Genomic DNA, 19,739 nt, shown 5'->3' with positions numbered 1-19,739 from the left:
TTTTATAAAATGTCTCTAAGATCACATGTTTAGTTAAATAAGCTAATTAAATCTATATTTTATTTCCAAACTACGGTGAAGGCGTCTATTGGGTCACGAACGGGACGTTTATGTTCTCAATTTACTATATTTTCTTTAATAGAATATATTGTGCTGTAATTATGGATTATTGTTGTAGTTCCTGAGTCCATAGGTGGCGAGTTTCTTCCACCTGAACCGATTCGACTCAGACTTTCACCAACATGCATGTTGAAACACTTGAATGAAGACAGAAAGCTTCTTGTTTATTGAGATAAAATGAAACTGATATTAAAATGTAGGATCATATGAACATGTTTAAAAGGCAAACAGTCCCCCTAGTGACAAATGTTGGAACTGACTTTAATCAACATAATGAGACAATAGGATATTTTCCCCTTTACACTGTTCGGTGCTTATCAGCTTTAAAAGACAAGAAAGTCTAATTCTATAATTAGTTTTAGTTCATAAATTTTCAACATTGAATGCCATGTTTACATAAATATGTCAGAAAACATCTTATTCGTCTGTGAATGTGTCGTCTGAGGGGTTTTAAAGCACATTATTAGAACTGATTGTAGAAAGAACACATTTAGTGTTTCCTAACCTCCAACATGTTGGAGTTAAAATGAAGAGGAAACAGTTTCTGAACAACAAGGTAAATGTTTGTTTCAGGAAGAATCCTCCGTCTGGACACTACAGAGTCAGAGGAACAACAAAAACCAAGAGTTTATGTTCCATCTCTTGTTATCTCCAACTCGGTCTGCTGGCTTTGCTCCAGTCTTTGGAATGGATTGACTTGTCGCTGCCGCTGTCGTTTCGCCTGTGGCCTTTAGGGGGCGCCAGAGAGCTGTGGAGTGGTGACGGGGCAGAGGATCTGGCGCTCTGAGACCTCTTCAGAGTGGGAGAGGAGGAGGTGTTGGGGAGATCTGTGGCTCTGGAGGAGGATGAGGAATTCTTGGGGGAAGATTTAGGGGAACCGGCGTTGGGGGGATGAGACAGAGTAGGTTTGGACCTTCTGAAAGAAGAAGATGCTGTGTTTCTGGTGAAACCCGGAAGCGCCGATGATGACGGGGTTCTGGATTTGTGTAGAGGTGTGACAGGAGCACTGATGCTACCCCCTCCGACCTGATTGAGAGCTCGAAGCTTGGAGAGACACATTTTCTCCTCTGCTTGGGTTTTGGGTTTCTTTAGGGGTTTCCGGATGGATGGTCTGCCCTCGAGGTCCTGGTTCTGCTCTCTGGACTCTGGGGTCTTAGTGGAGCCTGACCGTTGGGACCCTGGAGCAGTTCCGGGTTTCTCTCCTTGACGGGGGGAGGGGATGTTCAGGCCAGTGGTTCTGGAGGAGCTGCGGTTTTGCTGGAGGCTTTTCGGGTTTTTTATCTCTGGACGAAGAACCTGGGTTGATCCTTGTGATTGGTACAAATCGCCTCATGTTGTGGTTCTCGGAAATGGTGAGAGTGCGGATCGATCTGCCGCCTGCAGAGGTTGTGTTGGATGGTTTCACTCCAGTGTTTCCAGTTCTGGAGTTCAGGGACTTCTTGGTGGAGTTTTTGGTTGAAGTTTCAGGTTTTGTTTTCCCACCAGTTGAAGAACTTTCTCCTGTCCTTTGCCTCAAAGTCTTCTTGTTTATGCTTGTATTATCAGATGTTTCCTCTGACCCAGGTGCCACATCTGTCTTCTGATCGGGTGCCTCTGCAGTCAGACTGGGATCTGGTTTGGGTGATGCAGGAATTATTGGATGTAATCCTGGGTCATTAGAGCGGGAGACAGGCACTGGTTGGCTGCTGATTGGGACGGACTCTGTGGTTTGATCATCTGCCTGAGCTTCTGAACTCTCCTTATTGGATGTTGCAGAGGAAGTTTGCTGCTTTTCTCCCTGAGTTTTTCCTCCCTGTTGATCCTTTTCTGTGTGTAGAGGTGTGTTTTCACCGGCTGCTTCACACACACCAGTCACACACCAGACAATCACCTTGACTTCTTGTTCCTCGATGTTCTTCTCAGTCTCCTGGAAGGTATTCTGAGGTGTGTCTGCTCCCTGTTCTTCTGGACCTGCGGTGAACGAGTCGCCTCCGCCCGTCTGGGAGGAGGTGGTACTGTCGAACACCTGTAGCTCAGGCACCAGGGTGCATCTCTCTAAAAGCACAGACATGTTTCCTTTAGCAGCAGTGGTGCTACAGGCAGCACTTTGTCTTCTGGAAGTCTGATCAGCTGCTTCATTCTTCAAACAAGACTCAGTCGGACTGTTGGGGAGTTTTTTGTCACTGCTGAAACTGGGAATGGATGAGTTATTCCCACTGTTGTTGAGCTCAGACTGTTGCTTTGAATCAGAGGTAGAGTTGACTGGAACTTCATCTTTATTTACATCTTCATCCATGTTTTCAGGGTTCCTTCTGGTGGGGGACTCTAAGTGGGGTAAAACTTTCGTAGGAAAGAGTCCTGAACTCTAACCTTCGATTGGTGGGAAATGTTTCGTTCCTGTTTTCTCCTCTGAGGTCGTTGGATTTCTCCAACATTGCGCTAAGTTCTCGCTCTGCAGCGAGAGATGGCGAGCTGAATGGAGAGTTACGCTGGAACTTCCCTGAACGTCCTCGCGGGACGTGCTTGGTATTCAGAGAGGAGCGAGACTGTGACTTTGGGTTCAGGAGGTCCAGTAAAAGTCCGACCTCATCTTTTACTGCTGCTGCTGACATGTCGGTTTCACTTCTGCAGCGCCACCCGAGGGCTCCGGTCACCTACAACACAATCGCACAAGAAAAATATATTACCTGGTCAGGAAGTCTGGGTTTCGTTTTGTGTCAGACTCCTCCTCCTGAATGGATGGCACTGTTTACATCTACGTCAGCAGGAGCCAAGACCTTTGACCCCTGACTACTGGAGTTAGTGTTCATTTAAAAACATCTTCTCATAGAAGCCTACATACAACTGTACCACTGGGCACTAAGCTAAAATGTCCACCAATTTGACCAACTGGACAATCAAAGTTTTTCCTCTTTCCTGTTGTCAGATTTGTGTCCCATAAATCTAATTTACTGATTTACTGTCAGTAAATCAGTCCGGGAGTCAGTGACACACAAAGTAAGTGCTAATCAGAGAACTGGGATTGTATTTATAATCTTGAATTGCCCAGAGTGGGATTCTGTTACCTCCTCTCCTCCAGACCATGAGTGTCTCTTCAGCTCCTCCTCGTGCATCCGCTGACGGCGAGCCGCTTCCTTCACCTCTCTCTCCTTGTTCTCCTTCAAGATCCAGAAAAACACTTCTTACCAAACTGTTTCCTCTGTTCCCAAACTGACTCTTTAAGTTCTGACAAACAAACTCAGCGAACAGGTTTTAAAAGCAACTTCATTCGATCTTTTATTCATCTTTTTCCTCATAAAGGAGGAAATATTTGCGGTATAACTTAACTTCAACTTTGCTCTTCAAATGATGCAATAAGATCAAAATGTCTGACCTATTTACCAGAATGCCCTGCACTGTAGATCACTTCCTGCTTTTGAAGCGATCACTGATCTGTTTGGTGTTCACATATGCATTCAAACCAAACCAGAGTTCACCTCAACCAAACTGAGACTAAGGTTTTTAGGCGGCCCAGAGTTTGATTTTTGTTATTGACTGCGGGTTCATACCGCCCCAAACGGAACCGGACTTCCTACCCAAATGGACTGGAGTTTGACTGAAGTGGACTGAACATGGCTGGTATGAATGAACCCTCACATTTCATCCTACCTGATTTAGAGATTTTGAACCAACCTTGGCAGCGATTGTGAACTTGGTGCAGAAGGTGTGGAAGATGCTGAAGCAGTCGTCCAGCCTGAACGAGTCTCTGTCCTCGCAGAAGAAGTCGATCAGCTCCCTGCCTTCCTTCTTCAGCTGCTGCTGGCTGCCGCGCAGCGAGCACAACGCCGACGTGGCGCTCTGACACGCAACGACACAAACCGTCACAAGCTGCTCTCCTGCAGGACGTTCAACGCTTCTAGTTTTATGGATTTTATTTGTTTTTTTATCATAACAGTTTATTTTAACGGATTATGTGACACTTTTAATGGACTTTAAGTTTTAATGCAAGTTTGAAACAAAAGTGACATTATTTGCTGAATATTGCAAAGCTGGGACTTTTAATTCACGTTTTAATGCAACTTTGCAATAAAAGACATGACACCTGTGGCCATTCATGAATACTCCTTCATGTCAGTTTCACGCAAAAATAAAGTGTTATCAATTACTTTGACTAATCTATAATCCTGTCAGGCATGAAAAGTCTTAGTTAACTTTAGTTATTCAAAAATGTTTTCCTTGTTTCCGTTGCTCTATTTTTATTTCTAACCCATAAAACCAAATTTCCATCAAATATGGAAAAATGGGGTGAGATGGAAGGAAAGCTGAAAAGACAAGTTCACATTTTTATGGTGCTTAATTACTTTCAACTATTAAATTGAATGTTTATAATATATATTTTGATATATTTACAGCTGATTCTGCCAGCATTCTGAGTCGTTGCATAAAAATAAAAGCAGAAATGGATCAGCCTGAAACATGATGACTCTGTTTCACCTGAAGGAAACTGTCCAGCTGCTGCAGCAGCTCCGTGTCCTTCTGGATGCTCTCCTCCACTGAGCGCGTGCGAGACGTCAGCAGCTGCAGTTCAGCATCCAGCGTTTCCATGGAGATCCTAACAAAAGAGACACAATTGTTTTCCTATTACGATGCAATTATTTCAGTTTCATTTGAGGAACCTGATTTGGCTTTGTAGAAAAAGCTTTGCAAACCAAAGAAATTGTAACGTTTCTGATCCTTTTTTTTTACATTTATTTATTTATTCAGACATGCACTGAAAAAACAGAAAATCAAGTATTTTTGGTTTATGTTCAAATATCTTCGTTCACTTAAAATAAAACAAAACAAACTTGCAGGCAACTTTTCAACCAGATAAAGCAGCTTGTTTTAAATCAGTCCTAAAATATAAGTGACAAAGTTCCAGATTATTTGTGACCTGGACAAATTTCAGGTCACTTGACAATAGAGCTTGTTCTTGTTCATCAATATTAATGGTTTACTGACTGAAAACAAGCTCTTATATCTGCAAGTGTACTAAGATATTTGCACTAGAAACTAAACCAAGTCAGATTTAGTGTTTTTTGCATTGAGACTCGACCCTCAGCTGTATCTGTACCTTTGAGGCGCCGTCTCACCTGGATGCAGCCTGGATGTGACTCAGTTTCAGAGAAACTCCTGCAGCTTCTGGTCTTTTTTCTGAGCTTCCTGAAAAAAAAAAAAATCTCAACTTTACCTGAACTGCAGTGAGAAGGAAACAATATGCAAGATTTAGAACAAAACGGCTGCAAATGTTGCAAAAACTCTGCAGTTCAGATTTTAAGATGAAGAGAAAATCGTAATGTTTGAGTAAAAACATGATTGAAGTTGGTTTGTGGCGATCCAGCATCAAAACTCACTGACCAGAGCCACGAAGTGCAGCAGGTTCATCCCCGGTTTGTTGGACTTGGTGTCTGCAAGCGACAGCAGGGAGGACAGCTTGAAGCCCACGGCGTTTCCTGCAGAACCTCCCTGCAGAACACAGCAGTTAGAAACAACTGGAGCAGCTTCCAGCCCAAACCTCCCCACTGCGCTGGGTTCATCCAGAATAAAATCAATGGTGTTCCAGTTAACATGAGGTTTTAGACCCAATTTACAACAGTTTTCTGGAAGTTTATTCCAGATTTGTGGTGCATAGAAGCTGAATGCTGTTTCTCCAGGTCTGATTCTGGATGCAGAGCAGAACCAGAACCAGAAGAGCTGAAGGTTGATACAGCCACAGATCTTTCAGTGACTTATAAACTAAATAAAGTATTTCTCTCACTGGAAGGACTTCAGAACTCAAACTGCAAAACACAGAAGTATTTTGTTTAATTTATTATGCAAATGTTGGTACACTTGAAATAAGACAAAACTTCAGAAAATGTAGGAGTTTGTTTTAAGTAATTTCTTAATATTGATGAAAAGTTATAGGATAAAACGAAATTTTTCTTGTGTTACAAGTGAAATTATCTGCCAACGAACTAGATGTTTTCCGTCAATATTAAGAAATAATAGACTCCGACATGTTGCTGAAAAGTGACTCTTCAGTTATTTTTGTCTTATTTTTGAATTATTTCCAGTGTTTTGGATCAGTTGAAACCGTTTTATTTTGAAGTAATCAATGAGTTTCTGTAGATAATCCTGGTTCATTAATCCTGGAGATGTTCTTCAGGTGACAGAAGGCCGACTTTGTAGCTGTCTTTATGTGGCTCTGAATGTCCAGGTGTGGTGTTTTAGTCCACATTAAGGTTTATTTGGAGGCATTTTTTTGTGTTTTCAGCCAAATTAGATGCATTGTGGATTTTCGCTATTCTCTGTTTTATAGTTTTTTCCAGTTTTGTCCCTGATCTGTCGGCTGTTTCTACCGTGTCACAGTTTTCAGACTTTATTCACTAAAGATATCTATAAAAATACATTTAGCTTCACAATGATGCACTACTTTGAGTTAACACATTCGGTTTTATTGTGTCAAACTGGATGTCGTTCAAAGTGTTTGATGCTCTTTTGTTTTCTATATTTTATGAATTTTTCACACAGATTTTCCTGCTGTCAGTCCATGTCTCTTTTTTTGTCGCTGTCTATTCAGTCCGTTATTGTTTTGGCTTCCTGTCGCTGCATTGTTATGGTAATTTGACGTCCCTCATCTGTCAACTTCATATATCAACAGATTTCGTTTTAAAGACTTGTAATAACAAATAAGAAGTGCATAAAATATATTTTGGTCAGAAACATGAGCTTCAGCATGAGAGAAGGCTGAAGGTAAAGATTATAAACATATTTAAATGTTTTAAAGGCAGAACATCAAAGGTTTCTGCTGCCTCTGTGTAATTTGCGCAGCATGTGAAGGCGACGTTTCCAGTTTGACAATGTGAACAATAAGGGATAATGATACGGTTTGAGTCTAGCGCTCCCTGATGATCCTTGAAATAAATGAACATCTGTTCCTTGTAAAAAAAAAAAAAAAAAAATCACGAGCTGCAGGAAGCTTTCTGATGTCGCAGTTTTCTGCACCAGAGATGAAAACTGGACAAAAACGAGTTTAATCTGTTTTATATGACATTAGCCACAGTTAACAATCTGTAGCTGGTTTTCTAATTAATTATGAATTTTTTAGTCCCCACTCACAGCATTGAGGATGTTTCCGGCCTGCAGCACCAAGTGCAGAACAGCGTGGAGCTCCTTACAGCACATTAACTCTGGATGAGAGGAAAACGAAAGGAGGGAAGAAATGTGTCATTAGAGAAGAGAGAGAGAGAGAGAGAGCTAACAGTGGCAGCACTGAGTTAGCAGCTCAGGCAGAGATTCACACACCCTGCTAAAAATAATCAATGTGTTAGGATGACGTATCGCTCTGCACATCTGCACAGTCTGGAGAAATCAGGTGAGTTTCTTCAGCATCGCTCTGCGGTTTTATCTGTAGTAGAAACTGAGTCATTAGCTGTCAAATATCTGATTAACATATTTTGAGGTATTTATTCATAAAAACACAAAAATCACTACAGAAAGTTTAGTGAAAGGAAAACATTCAAAGGGAAGTCTGAGGAATTACTTTAAAATATATCCTGCACTGCCACTGCAAATTACAGTCATGATTCATTAATGTGTCTGAACCGTCATTTTGATCCTTTAAAATCTTAATTTTCTCTAACAGATTGTAAAAACAGTTTATGAAGATGAATGGTGCTTAGATTGAAAATTACTTCTTGCAACTGCAGCAAAAAGTGTTTCTGATGTCTGAATTCAAGCGAAATCAGATCAGTTTTAGAAAAACTTTTAAATATTCATAATTCTCTGCAATATTATACACAGATTTTATGTGTTGGTCTGCCACATAAAATTCTTCTAAAAATAAATAACTGAAGTGAAAATGAAGGAATATGATGCCATTAGTTCAGGAAAAGTCGAATAAACTATGTTTTTTTCTTCTGGTGAAAAGTTAAAGACAGAAGTAAATAAAACCAACAGAATTTAAATATTTGAGGTATTTCAGGGTAAAATGTTTGCTACCTTTGGTTGCAGAGCGAAGGATTTTAAAATCTCTCTTCATGGCGTCGCAGGAAGCAGGAAACTCCTCCTTTAACAGCATGGACTCGATGCGGACCGAGTAACTACACAGAGACATGGATACTTACAGATATGTAGAGGTAATACGTCACATGAAAATGTGAAACTGATGGATTGATGATGTCATAATAATGAGAAAAACAGAAGAATGTGATGCCAGCAGCAAAATTTTCAGCAGTAGAATATAAATCTTGTTTATCTGATTTTATTGATTATCTGTATGTGAATCTGCTTTCATTTTCACTTTACTGTTGATAAACCTCAATTTCTCCATTTCTATTCTACTGTACAGTGAATTTATATTAATTAGCTTAGTAAGTCACGCTAAACATGCAAAGTCTAAGAATTACGTTCAGGTTGTACAAAAAGATTGTTTTCACAGATCATTTGATTAGTTTATTTTAGTTATTTGTTTTTCCTTTTTCTGTAAATATGAATATATTGTATATAATTCAAATTTCTAGGGGGATTTGGTTGGTTTTCAGAAGATCAGACATATCAGCTGGTAATTGGTAAATTTTTTTTTTTTTTAAAAGAAGGAGTTGGATTCTTATGACATGTTGTTATTAGTTTTGGAGTATTTAGTTATTTACATATTTATGTTGGTTTGTTTTTTTCAAGTCAGAAAAAAATGCTTAAATGTAAAAAGGTATTTGAAAATTGATTGATTTCTACAGTTATTAAGTTTTATTTATATGATTAGTTGCTGACTGAAGAGTTTTTTTTTTGCTTTATTATTTAATTATTGTTAGCAACAACTTAAAAAACCATCTTATTCAAAAGTGCATCTAAACTTGACAGATTAATTCTGAATGTTAGCACGTTTGGCTAAAATGTTTTGCTAGATTTGAGTTTGAGAAATGTAAAGTAGTGAGCTCACCTGGGCAGGTGAGTCAGCAGATAAATGAAGGAATCGGCCAATGAGAGCTTGGAGACGTCGCCTCGGTACGCCTTCAGCTTCTTCACCTTCAGAGGAACAAAAGCAGTTTTATCAAAACAAACTTTATGGATAAATAAAACGATCATATGTCCCTCTGTCAGTGAGGATGTTTGTGTTTCAGACGGCAGACGAAATATTTCACCTCGTCTTTTTCTGGAAGCAGCTTCAGCAGCTCTCTCAGAGGCTCCGCCCCAAATGATTCGCTGTTGCCATGGCGAATCTCATCCACCACGTCTGATTGGACCTGCAGGGGAAAATGCTTTTTCTAATTAACAGCTAAATTACACTCCGAATGTGTTAAAGTGACACTTCGGCCAGTGCTAATCAGTCGTAAAAAATAAATAAACCAACTCAGATTTAAAGCAAATTCATCTGGAGTCAAACAGAAGAAATGAAGATGAATTAAAACTTTTGCACAGATTAATGTGACTATTTATATCAGGGTAAACTAATTTATAGTGGGAGCGCCTCCCTCATGTGTTTTGTTGTGTTCACTAAGCATTGATTCTGAACATCATAAACACGATCAGAACACGCTGTGACCCGTTTTTTATCATCCAGAAAGAGGAAAGAGAAGAACAAATGGAAATGATTGAGCTTGTTTTAATTTCTTTGTGATTAATTGATTTATTTCTTATTGCGACAGGCTAAGTTTGCATATGTTAGCAAATGCTGGTTAGTTTTATGTATGCTGTTGGATGTATTTGTAGTGTTTTTGTGGTTTTGTAATAATTGCTCCCAAATAAATTCAGAAAAACATTTAAAGTCTTTGTGTTTGTATTTCATCCCTCTTTGTGATAACTGGTCTCAATCTGTGATTTTTGTTCAGTTTGAACCAAATCTCTGACGTAGCCGTGAACATCCATCCTGTTTGCATTTCTGCATAGCAGAGAAGCATCATCTGTTTTTACCCACAACACCTCAGGATGAGGGCGAAGAGACGCGTCACGCAGACCCGTCCTGAGTCACAGTCACCCTGGACAGACTCAGCAGATACATAAACCAGATTCAACTTGACTCAAACTAAACGGTCATGACCTCTTAAAAATACATGTATTAAAACCAATTTAATGCTTTTACTTCCTTACCAAGATATGAAGCTTTAAATGATCTGAAAGATGTTTTTATTGGATTTTTTTTTTTACCTTAAATGCCTCAGAAGTTGATTAAAATTAAGAAATTATTTGTATCAAAGCCATTAGCACCAGTGCAGACAGTTAAATTAATTACATAAAATTGTTTTTACGCAAAAAAATTTTTTCTATATGCAAAAGTTCAGAACTGGAACCTTTGTATTTACGAGTTTCTGGTACGCCTGTAAATCTGACGCACAAGCGAAATCCACAATCAACAGCGACAGAAGCTGCTTCTCTAGGCCTGATGGGAAATTTTGCTTCAAAAAAAAGTCTGATTAAACACTGGAAAACAATATTGTTGTTTACAAGTTGTGTGAACAGTTTTCTCCTCAAATTAAAAGTAAATATTTTCATTATTTACCTTTTGAACTGTTTGAGGAAGATTGAGATGTTCAGCCCTCGCTTCGAGTCGAGGATGGAGACCTGGGGTAGACAAAGAGACGGTCAGAGTCTGAGTCCAAAGTGTTGACCAACAGGCATCAGAACCAGAACCAGAACCTCGTGTTTGGCCTCCCTGAACGACACTCGGGTCTTTCCTCCTCTGGTCGGCGTGGAAGCCGACTTTTCGTTCTGCGTGAAAAGCTCCTCGATTTTCTGAACATCAATCTGGAAATCCTGCTGGACTGGACCCTGAGTCCAGAGGTTGGCGTGACCTTTGACCTGAAGCAAAGATTCAGCTGTTTGTTCTCAAGCATAAGTTTGCACTCATCTTTAACAGGCGGTGTGAACTTATGGATAAAATGTTTGGTAAGTTATGTTCAGAAGTTTGAAAGTGGTGAGGATTTCAGATTATAAAGATAATAACGGTTAACAGCAGATAAATGGTTTCCTGTAACGGTAAGTTGTTTCTCTGACATAGTGTCAAGATGTTTATGTTTTTAGTTTTATGTACAAAAACTTATCTCATTAGTTTAGGTTTGTAATACAACATAATTGAACAACTTAATTTCTTTTACATGTTGCATAAATAAGTTTGTGTATATTTTGAAGTAAAGTCCACTGATTGTGTTTTACAGTCTACCTGCTCCGCTGGAATCGTTTTCCAGAAGAAACTCCTCACCCTCTTCTTCTTCTTCACCCCACCTGGGTTACCTGGAGGCAGCAGAGGAGGAGGAGGTGGCGGGGGAGGAAGAGGAGGAGCAGGAGGAAGGTTTCCTACGACTTGGGTTCCATTTTTACTGTTGTGTGAAAGTGTGAGCGCGGACGGCGGCGACATGGCCTCAGCGACGGCGGCGTCCTCCTGGAAGGAAAACCCCTGGATGTCGCTGGCCGGGGAGACGCTGCCCATGACGTGCATCGCCACGTCTGATTGGACGGGAGCAGACTGGAGGGTCACCGGGGTCACGGGTAACCATGGTAACAGTGTAGAAGAGTCATTCGAAACATCAGTGGGTGAAGATCAGCAGTCTGGAAAGAAAAGTTAAAAGAAGCAAAACAAACATGTTGAAAACGACGTCAATGAAAACCTGGATGTTGAAGATGCTTGAATGTTTTTAGTGCTGTCGCAATAATCAATAAATCAATTCTAGCAAGATAAATTAAAGCAAATACAATCATTTTAATTTGATTGATTTATAGTTATTATCTTTCTAGTAAAAGCTGGATGTTAAATGTTTGGTGCTTTGGTCTCCAATAGTCGAGTTTCGGACAGTTGGAAACAAACTGCTACGTTTAGAAACTGTTTGGATGAATCTACCAGAACAATGTTGTCTCAATTTTATATTATTGTTTTCTTTCTGATCCTGTTAAACTGGTAACAAACCAATGAAACCGACACAACTCAACACTAGAGCTTCTATACATTTTCTCTGCAGATTTTCAGTCATTCTGGACTCAAATCCCCAGAATATTCAGTATTTTCTCATTTTATATCAATAAATATAAAAAACTACTATAAGTTAAAAAATGTAGCAGTCAGGATATGAATACAGAATCTACAAAAGGACAGATTTATAGATGGATGATTTTTTTTTCATGTTCAATGTTTGTAATCATAAGTTAAATTTAACCAATTAAACTTGTATTTTTTGCAGCTTCGTTATTTTCTTTTTAAATCTTGTTTTTCTTCAGGTAAAAACTTCCTTTGTTCTCTGATTTGAGGTTTTTCTCATCAAGCCTCCTGCCGCTCAAAGGTTAATGAAGACCCGATCTCAGCAGTGATGTAACGTTTCCAGTAACAGCTGCCTTGTTGCTTCCACCAAACGGCTGTGGAGTCGTGGCAGGAAGCCCAAATATGGCCACCTTCCAGCAGGGTTTAATAATTTAATGCTCACTAAGGGAGGAAATCACTGTGTGAAGTTCTGGATTCACGTCAACAAATATTTCCACTTCCTGCTGATGAATTAAAGACGACAGCGACGTTACATAAGCTAATCTCACGTCTCTGATTGCCTGAATCCTTCCATCAAATTTTCTGCTCAATCGTGCTAACAACCGGAACCACCCAGTGTGTGAGAACCAGCGACCCGACCCAGCTGCTGCTACTTTCTCCTGCTGTTATTTTAACATCCACATTCCTTCCTGGACCTAACAAAGTGTTATTTTTGGACTTTGGTTAATTTTTCTGTCCTCTAATCGACCATTTCCACCACAGGTGTGAGTCAATCTTTACCTGGATAAAAGACAAAAATGTAAAATAACAGTTACTATCTGAAAACTTTTCCTAAAAAAAGGAAATGGTATCATCACATGGGATAGTTTTCACAAAAGTTTTCATCCCCATGAATCCACACAAATTTAAAGTTGTTTAAAACATGCCAGACCTCTAGGGGGCAGTGTAGCGCAAAACCAAAACCAATCAGTAAATCAAAACTTTCTGTTGGGATCATTTAAACATGATGGCAGGACGTTCATTTACAGGTTAAACTACTGTTTTTATTAGAAAATAAATAACGTCAATAAGGAATCGTTTCAATATGTGGTTATATTGAATTGGCACATTATTTATTACAGACCGAAACTCAGTTGATCCATAAACATATGCAAAAACAAATACAGAGCTTTCATAAATAATTGTTTTTAATTTTAATAAGCAGAGTTTTAGGATGGATAAAAAGCTAAAATGCATAAAAATGTATTTGTTTTCCCAGATATCAGGATGCAACAAATTTTTTACTTCATATCTTTTTTCTTTCAGAAAAGTGAAAAAAAAAAGCTTAAAAATAATTTTTTTTCCAGACTATAAAGTTGTGTTGTTTCTTTTCCATAAAATGGTTCATTTCTTTGTGTTTTTTAAAGCTCAACAGCGGATTATCAGCCTCCATATTTCACATCCTTCTTGTGTCACAACCGTCTCCATTTCCATCTTCAACACATCAACGGAGCCTCACCAAGTCCAAACGGCTCAACTGAGCTTTTCCCTCTGATGGTTCATTTCCATCCCTATAACCATCAGCTAACCATCTCTGATTTATATTCTGTATCTTAACGCTGGTGAGCCAGAGTGCAGGAGACGCCAGAGACGCCGTGTGTTGCTCTGGTTGCTGGTATTGACCCGCTGATTGCCGTGGAAACGAACCGCGTATTAAACAATGACAGTTTGTTTACGTGGCGCACAACAAAAACAGGGTCACAGTTAGCGTGTGTGTGTAGATGTGAAAGCTACGCTAACATCACTGCTGCCTCCGTCTTTTTCCTCACATCTTTCATCCGTCCGTCTTCAAAGGGAGGCAGAGAAAAGGTTTACAGCTGGGCAGCGCCGGCGCCGACCCAGGAAAACCATCAGTTTTGGCCTCAAATTTTGAAAATGAACAAGATTCCAGCCATGATGGGAGTTCAGTCACAAACAACATCAGAATCCACAAATACAAGGTTAAAAATGTGGGAATACTAAATGAAAGTTATATATTTTAAATACAATTTCTTAGTGAGCTTTTAGAAATGTTTTTAGCCAAGCATGCATGTCTGATATGGAAAATAATGACAAATATCAATAAATTTCACATCTTCTAATGCTTTGTCAAACCGCATTTAGGTGAAACTATAGTTCACATTTTCAGAAACATCATTTTGATAATATTCTGCAGCCTCACAACTACTATTATCATCCAGAGTTGAATTTATTTTCATCAACATCCAAATAAACACAAAATATTAAAAGGGTTAAAAAATGCAAAAAGCACAAAAGATATAAACAGAAAAGCCCACAAAATAAGAAAACCAATTATACATAAAAATTCACAAGCCACCATTAATTCATTTTACTGCAAATTAATCAATAAAATGTTTATTTTCTAATATAAAAGAATATTGAATCCAGCACAATACGATGCACAACAACCAACAACCACAAAATATAAAAAATAAATGAACTCAGGACCAAAGGAAGGAAGGAAAAATGTACTGAAACAAAACAAAAGCAAAACGACCTGAAGCCAATTATTACAGACCAAAGGTTGAAGAAAAACGATATCATCCAAACTCCTCAGACTCCTGATCTAAATGTCAAAGATTCACATTTCTGCAGCTCTGTTTCACAAACTGGTCACAACAGTGCTGGTGGCCTCAGCCCCAGATGCATGCTGGGAAATCCACTGGGCCAGTGAAGCACGCTCATTCAGAAAACAAAACCTCACTTCAACCGACCCAGTTATGATGCAGGCATCCGTCCGTCGCTCGCTCCACATTCCTGCAGCAGCGACCTCGATAGCGAAGGAGGCAGGAAGGGTGAATGAGCCACCGACCCTTCCTCCTCCTCTTCGTCACATGACCACTGAGCGAGCGCACTCAGAGTGTTGGTAAATAAATAACATGCAGAGAGCTCAGGACAAAATTTAACTGGAGTTTAAAAGTCCAAACTGGTTTTGTGTCAGAAACCTGACAGATCTTCATCACCAGTCAAGTTGATTTAAAGCAACAAAGCAGCTTAAAGTGATTTACTTTAAAAAAACAACAACTTAATTTTCAACTTTACAAACTCGGAAATTTAATTGTTTTGTCTTTCAAGAATGTTTGGGATTAACCTCAAATTAATTTATTCCATCCATCCACTTCCTGACACCTTGTCCCCAGTGGGGTCAAACGGGGTCACCCTGGACAGGTCGCCAGTCTGTCGCAGTTGTTTTATTATTTTCTGGCAAATTTTCAATATTTTAAACTCAAAATTTTCTTAGGTTGTTACTAACAATTTCTGATAATAATCTCAAATTTTCAGATTTTTTTCCTGTCAAATTTTGGAACTTTTAAATTCAGAAATTTACTTTTTTTTTTGTAGCAATTTTTAAAAAATGGAATCTCAAAAATTCCATGTTTTTTGTCTAGAAAATGCCTGAGATTAATCTAAACTCTTCTGAGTTTTTCTAGCCAATTTTCTTCTTTTCAAGCTCAGAAATTTCCTTGTTATTCTGGAAAATTAGCTGTGTTTTGATCTGCAGTGTCCCTAATATGCCATGTTAGAAGCTAGTAGAGGTTAAATCCTGTATTTGTTCATGCAGCTGCAATATTAGCTGAATAAAACGGTAACAATGTGAGCTCAGAGTTTGGTCACCACTCCTCAGGGATGTGAACGTGTACGGCAAAACAAACACGGATCGTAGAAACCTGTTTGAGAAACAAAACAAGGACAAATATTGACACTACAAATTCATCTGACCTCTTCTGTGTGGAACAAAGGAGGACGAAGAAAAGCACACAGGTCATTATCTGATCCACCAGACAGAGAGACAATCTGATCTGTGGGACGGTATTAAAATACAAGCAGCTCATCTGTAAATGACGTGAACACGAGGTTTCTCTGGGCTGCTCATGAATTAATAGTGAAAAGCTCAAACGGATCAGAGGGAAAGTTTTATGTAAACAGCTTTATTCTATTATCTGAAGTCAAACATGATCTCTGCTCGGGTTGTAACACTTCTCTGCAGGGTGTTGCATGAAATAAAAGAAAAGTTAATAATTGTTGTAAAATGTGAATGGAAAAGTTACAAGTTGTTCCAAAAACAGCTGGTCAAAGCCTTGGTGAGCCTCAGCTCTGGATCAAAAATAAAACAAAACCTGTTTCCAAAAATAAATTGATGCAATACGATTACAAATTTTTAGTCTGGAACACATTTTTGTGAGGAATATGTTGTTACTGGTGGTTTTATTTAATCTTTAATGTATTCCCAACCTGCAGTTGAATAGAAACAATTCAAATAAAAGACAAATCTTTTTATTCAACTAATAAATGATAAATGATCCTTTTCACAAGATTTTACAAATGGGAACGTTCAGTTCTTCTGTAACTGAATCCTGTGAATGAACATTTTCTTTCAATGCGAACAATAAATGCCAATAACTGCTGTTTGGTTTTGTTTTACTACATTTTAAACCTTTGAACCAATAATTATTTTTGATTTTACATTTTTCTCAACATTTTTAGGATGTTTGCAGGAACCCTTACCCTAACCCTAACCCTAACCCTAACCCTAACTCTAACTCAGTGTCTGAGTTCTGTGACTCAGACACTGAGTCACAGCACGCTTTAATGTCTTTTAAAATTTTCTTTAGGTTTTCATGGCGGCTGTTTGTCTGACAGATTCCCACTCCCACACTTCTGGTGACAGATTTCCAAGCGGGGAAACGGAGCGCTGCAGAAGCGGTTCTAAGATGTGAAGGAAAGGATTAAAAGCCCAGAAATTCAACATAATCTTCCTCAATTGATGGGAATATTTTAATATAAACACATAAACTAAAGGTGCAGAAGACATTTTTAAACACTGAATTCAGAGCACTGATTTTTTTTTATCATGCGCAGATGTAACTTTAAATTTCTTTTTTCCAGAAACCTGCAAAAAATTCATTTCCATATTTTCTGGTCACCAGTTTTATTTACTTCTTAAACATTTTATGATGCATATAGTTTTCTTGTTTTGTATTCATTGTTTGTATTAATTGACAACATAGTTAAGTCATTTTACTTTTGTTTGCCTTTGATTGTTTTTATCAGGATATATTGAGCATCGTCAAATGAAAAATAATCTTTTGGTTAATCCTGGTGCGTTTACATTAAGTTAATTAGCCACTATTGCAGAATCAGAGCCGTATTATACAGAAAATATGAGCATTTTGCATAAGATTAAAAAGCTTTTTGGTCTATAAACATGTTGAACCCTGAACTCAAAAAACAGTTTATATTATTGCTTCACCTGGTTCTAATTCTGTAATAATCTAAAGATAGAAAGTGACAATTTTTTTAATGTGAATAAGCAATTACTATAATAATCAATAGTTGCAACCCTAAAAGAAATACAGGCAAGTATTTATACAGCTGTTGGTTATGACTGTTTATGAAACTATTCCCAAATTATCTGAAATTAGTATAGGATCTACAATAAAACATAATTAGCCAGAAAAAAACAAACATATGATCATTTGTGTCAGATTGGCATCAAATGCATCAAATAATGTTAACAGAATCAACTAAGAAATACTTAATATATTATCCACATTCACACAAATCAAGCTTCTAAAGAAATGTCAGAAAATATCTAAAAAATAACTGGATCTGCTGGCAATGAAATAAATAATAATCTAATTAATAAATACCAACAATAATATCCATCATAAATCTATCTATTAATAAAACAATATGTGAATAAATGACATTTTACCATCCAAATACCAACTGAAGTAGCAACAAATATCGACTGAATGGACCAAGAAGGTGAGAAGACAAACAAACCTATAATTTATTCAAACAACTTATCAGCAAAGTTTAGCACCTAATTATTTTCCTCAGCAGAGTGATTATTTCCACAAACATCCACATTTTATTTATTGGTGAAAAAAGAGTCCAAACACAGAAAACCACCAAAAAACAAACCATAAATTAAGAGATGCTTTCTCACTTCCATCAACATGAAGTTCTGCTGTAAGCAGCAAACTCTGACAAACACCCAAACTTCTCCACAGCAGCAGGTAAATAAACTCCCTGAGGAGGATGAGGAGGACGAAGCATCCAGCACCAAAGTGTTTAAGAAGCTCTGGGTTGGACCCGGACCCCCCAACCGGACGGGAACCAGGCAAACATCCAAGCCGCCTGCTGAACGGCATCATGGGACTCTGATAATAGAAAACAGCTAAATGAAAGCAAATCCCCTCTAAGTCGTTTTCTCTGCTCTGATCTGCGATGGCGGGAGACATGATGAGAACCGCCAAGCAAAAGGAGCTGGCTGAGCATCCGCTGGTTACTGTGGCAACAGGGACAGACATCCCCAAACTGTATCCCGTTTCTAAAATGTCACCACCTTTAGCGGGTCACCGCGGGTCAAGCTGGAGCACTGAGCCGGGCAAGGAGCTCACTGGGAGGACTGGGAGGAGAACTGGACACAAACTGGTGACCATGGGATGGCAGCAACACTTTCTACAAGAATGATTTGGTTTATCACTACAGCAACAGTCAATCAATATAGTTAAAGACTTTTACTTTGAAAGAGCATAACCTCCTTGTCCAAACGTTAATTGATTTAAACAATTGGTGCTTTAAAGCTGAAACAATTAGATCCCTAAAATTCAAACCGCTTTTCAGACTAAATAGTTGTTTTTAAGTTTCAAAATTTGTTTTTCAGATTCATTCTTTCTTTTTTGGAACAACCTTTAATTTAGCTCCATACAATCTATTGTCAGAATCCAATTAATTTGTCATCAATGTCAAAGTTTTACAGTGTTAATGTTGTAACCAACCTGCTGATAATATAGCAAAAAGAAAACAGATTGTACTAATTTTTTTGTTGAATTAACATTAGAAATCCCAAACTAAACATTGTACAGCTGCTATTTCAGCATTCAATGAACTGAATATCATGTCCAGGCGGGGCTTGGCCCCCAGAGCTGCAGGATCCTAAAGACGCCCCTGTCATTAAGCTGTAATAATGAACAACAATACATAATATAATGATATCATCACAATAACATGCAACACGAAACTAATAGGAAGTGAAAATACAAAAAGAAGCTGATTATTAATGTTTAATTAAAGTTAGACTGAAATAAAAACTTGAAGGTGTTTAAAAACATAAAGTATATATTTAATAAATTATGGTTATTGTTGTCAAATAAGCTAGCAACTGATCAAATATGAAGCTATACACCTGCACACAGTCACCAAACATCAATTTTTAAACAACATATCAAACATAAAGCGTTTAAAACACAAAATAAACCTACCGGAATGAATTCAACCCTGGTTTTAATCCTTTAATCAGCCAGAAACAGGAGAAATCACCGGTTCCCGGGTCCACGGTCCGCGTTTTCCTGCCAAAGTCTCCAACGGTCTGACTCCGAGCTGCCAGCGCGTGCGGAGAAAAGCTGACAGCGGAGGCGACTGCGCATGCGCGCTGCCTCAGGTGGAGGGAACCCCCGCTCTCTCTCTTTCTCTCTCTCTCTCTCTGTCGCTCTGCCGGACCCGCCCACCCGTGGGTGTTCGGTCCAGATAAGCTTCGTTCCTGGAAGAAAACACATGAACAAAAAACTAAATTGTTTGTAATCAACAGAAAGAGGAGGAAATTAAGTATTAAGCTGTTAAACACAAC

General features: G+C 38.5%; 1 pseudogene; it reads right to left on the bottom strand.

Moving 5' to 3' along the window:
* Positions 1–273: 273 nt before the first annotated feature.
* Positions 274–19,512, bottom strand: LOC129376574 (FH2 domain-containing protein 1-like; annotated as a pseudogene).
* Positions 19,513–19,739: the final 227 nt, after the last annotated feature.

This window comes from Poeciliopsis prolifica, unplaced genomic scaffold (genome assembly GCF_027474105.1).
Source record: "Poeciliopsis prolifica strain line A6 unplaced genomic scaffold, Auburn_PproV2 SCAFFOLD044, whole genome shotgun sequence".
Taxonomy (NCBI): domain Eukaryota; kingdom Metazoa; phylum Chordata; class Actinopteri; order Cyprinodontiformes; family Poeciliidae; genus Poeciliopsis; species Poeciliopsis prolifica.
Note: the sequence above shows the minus strand (reverse complement) of the source record. Positions and strands in the feature narration are given on the sequence as shown.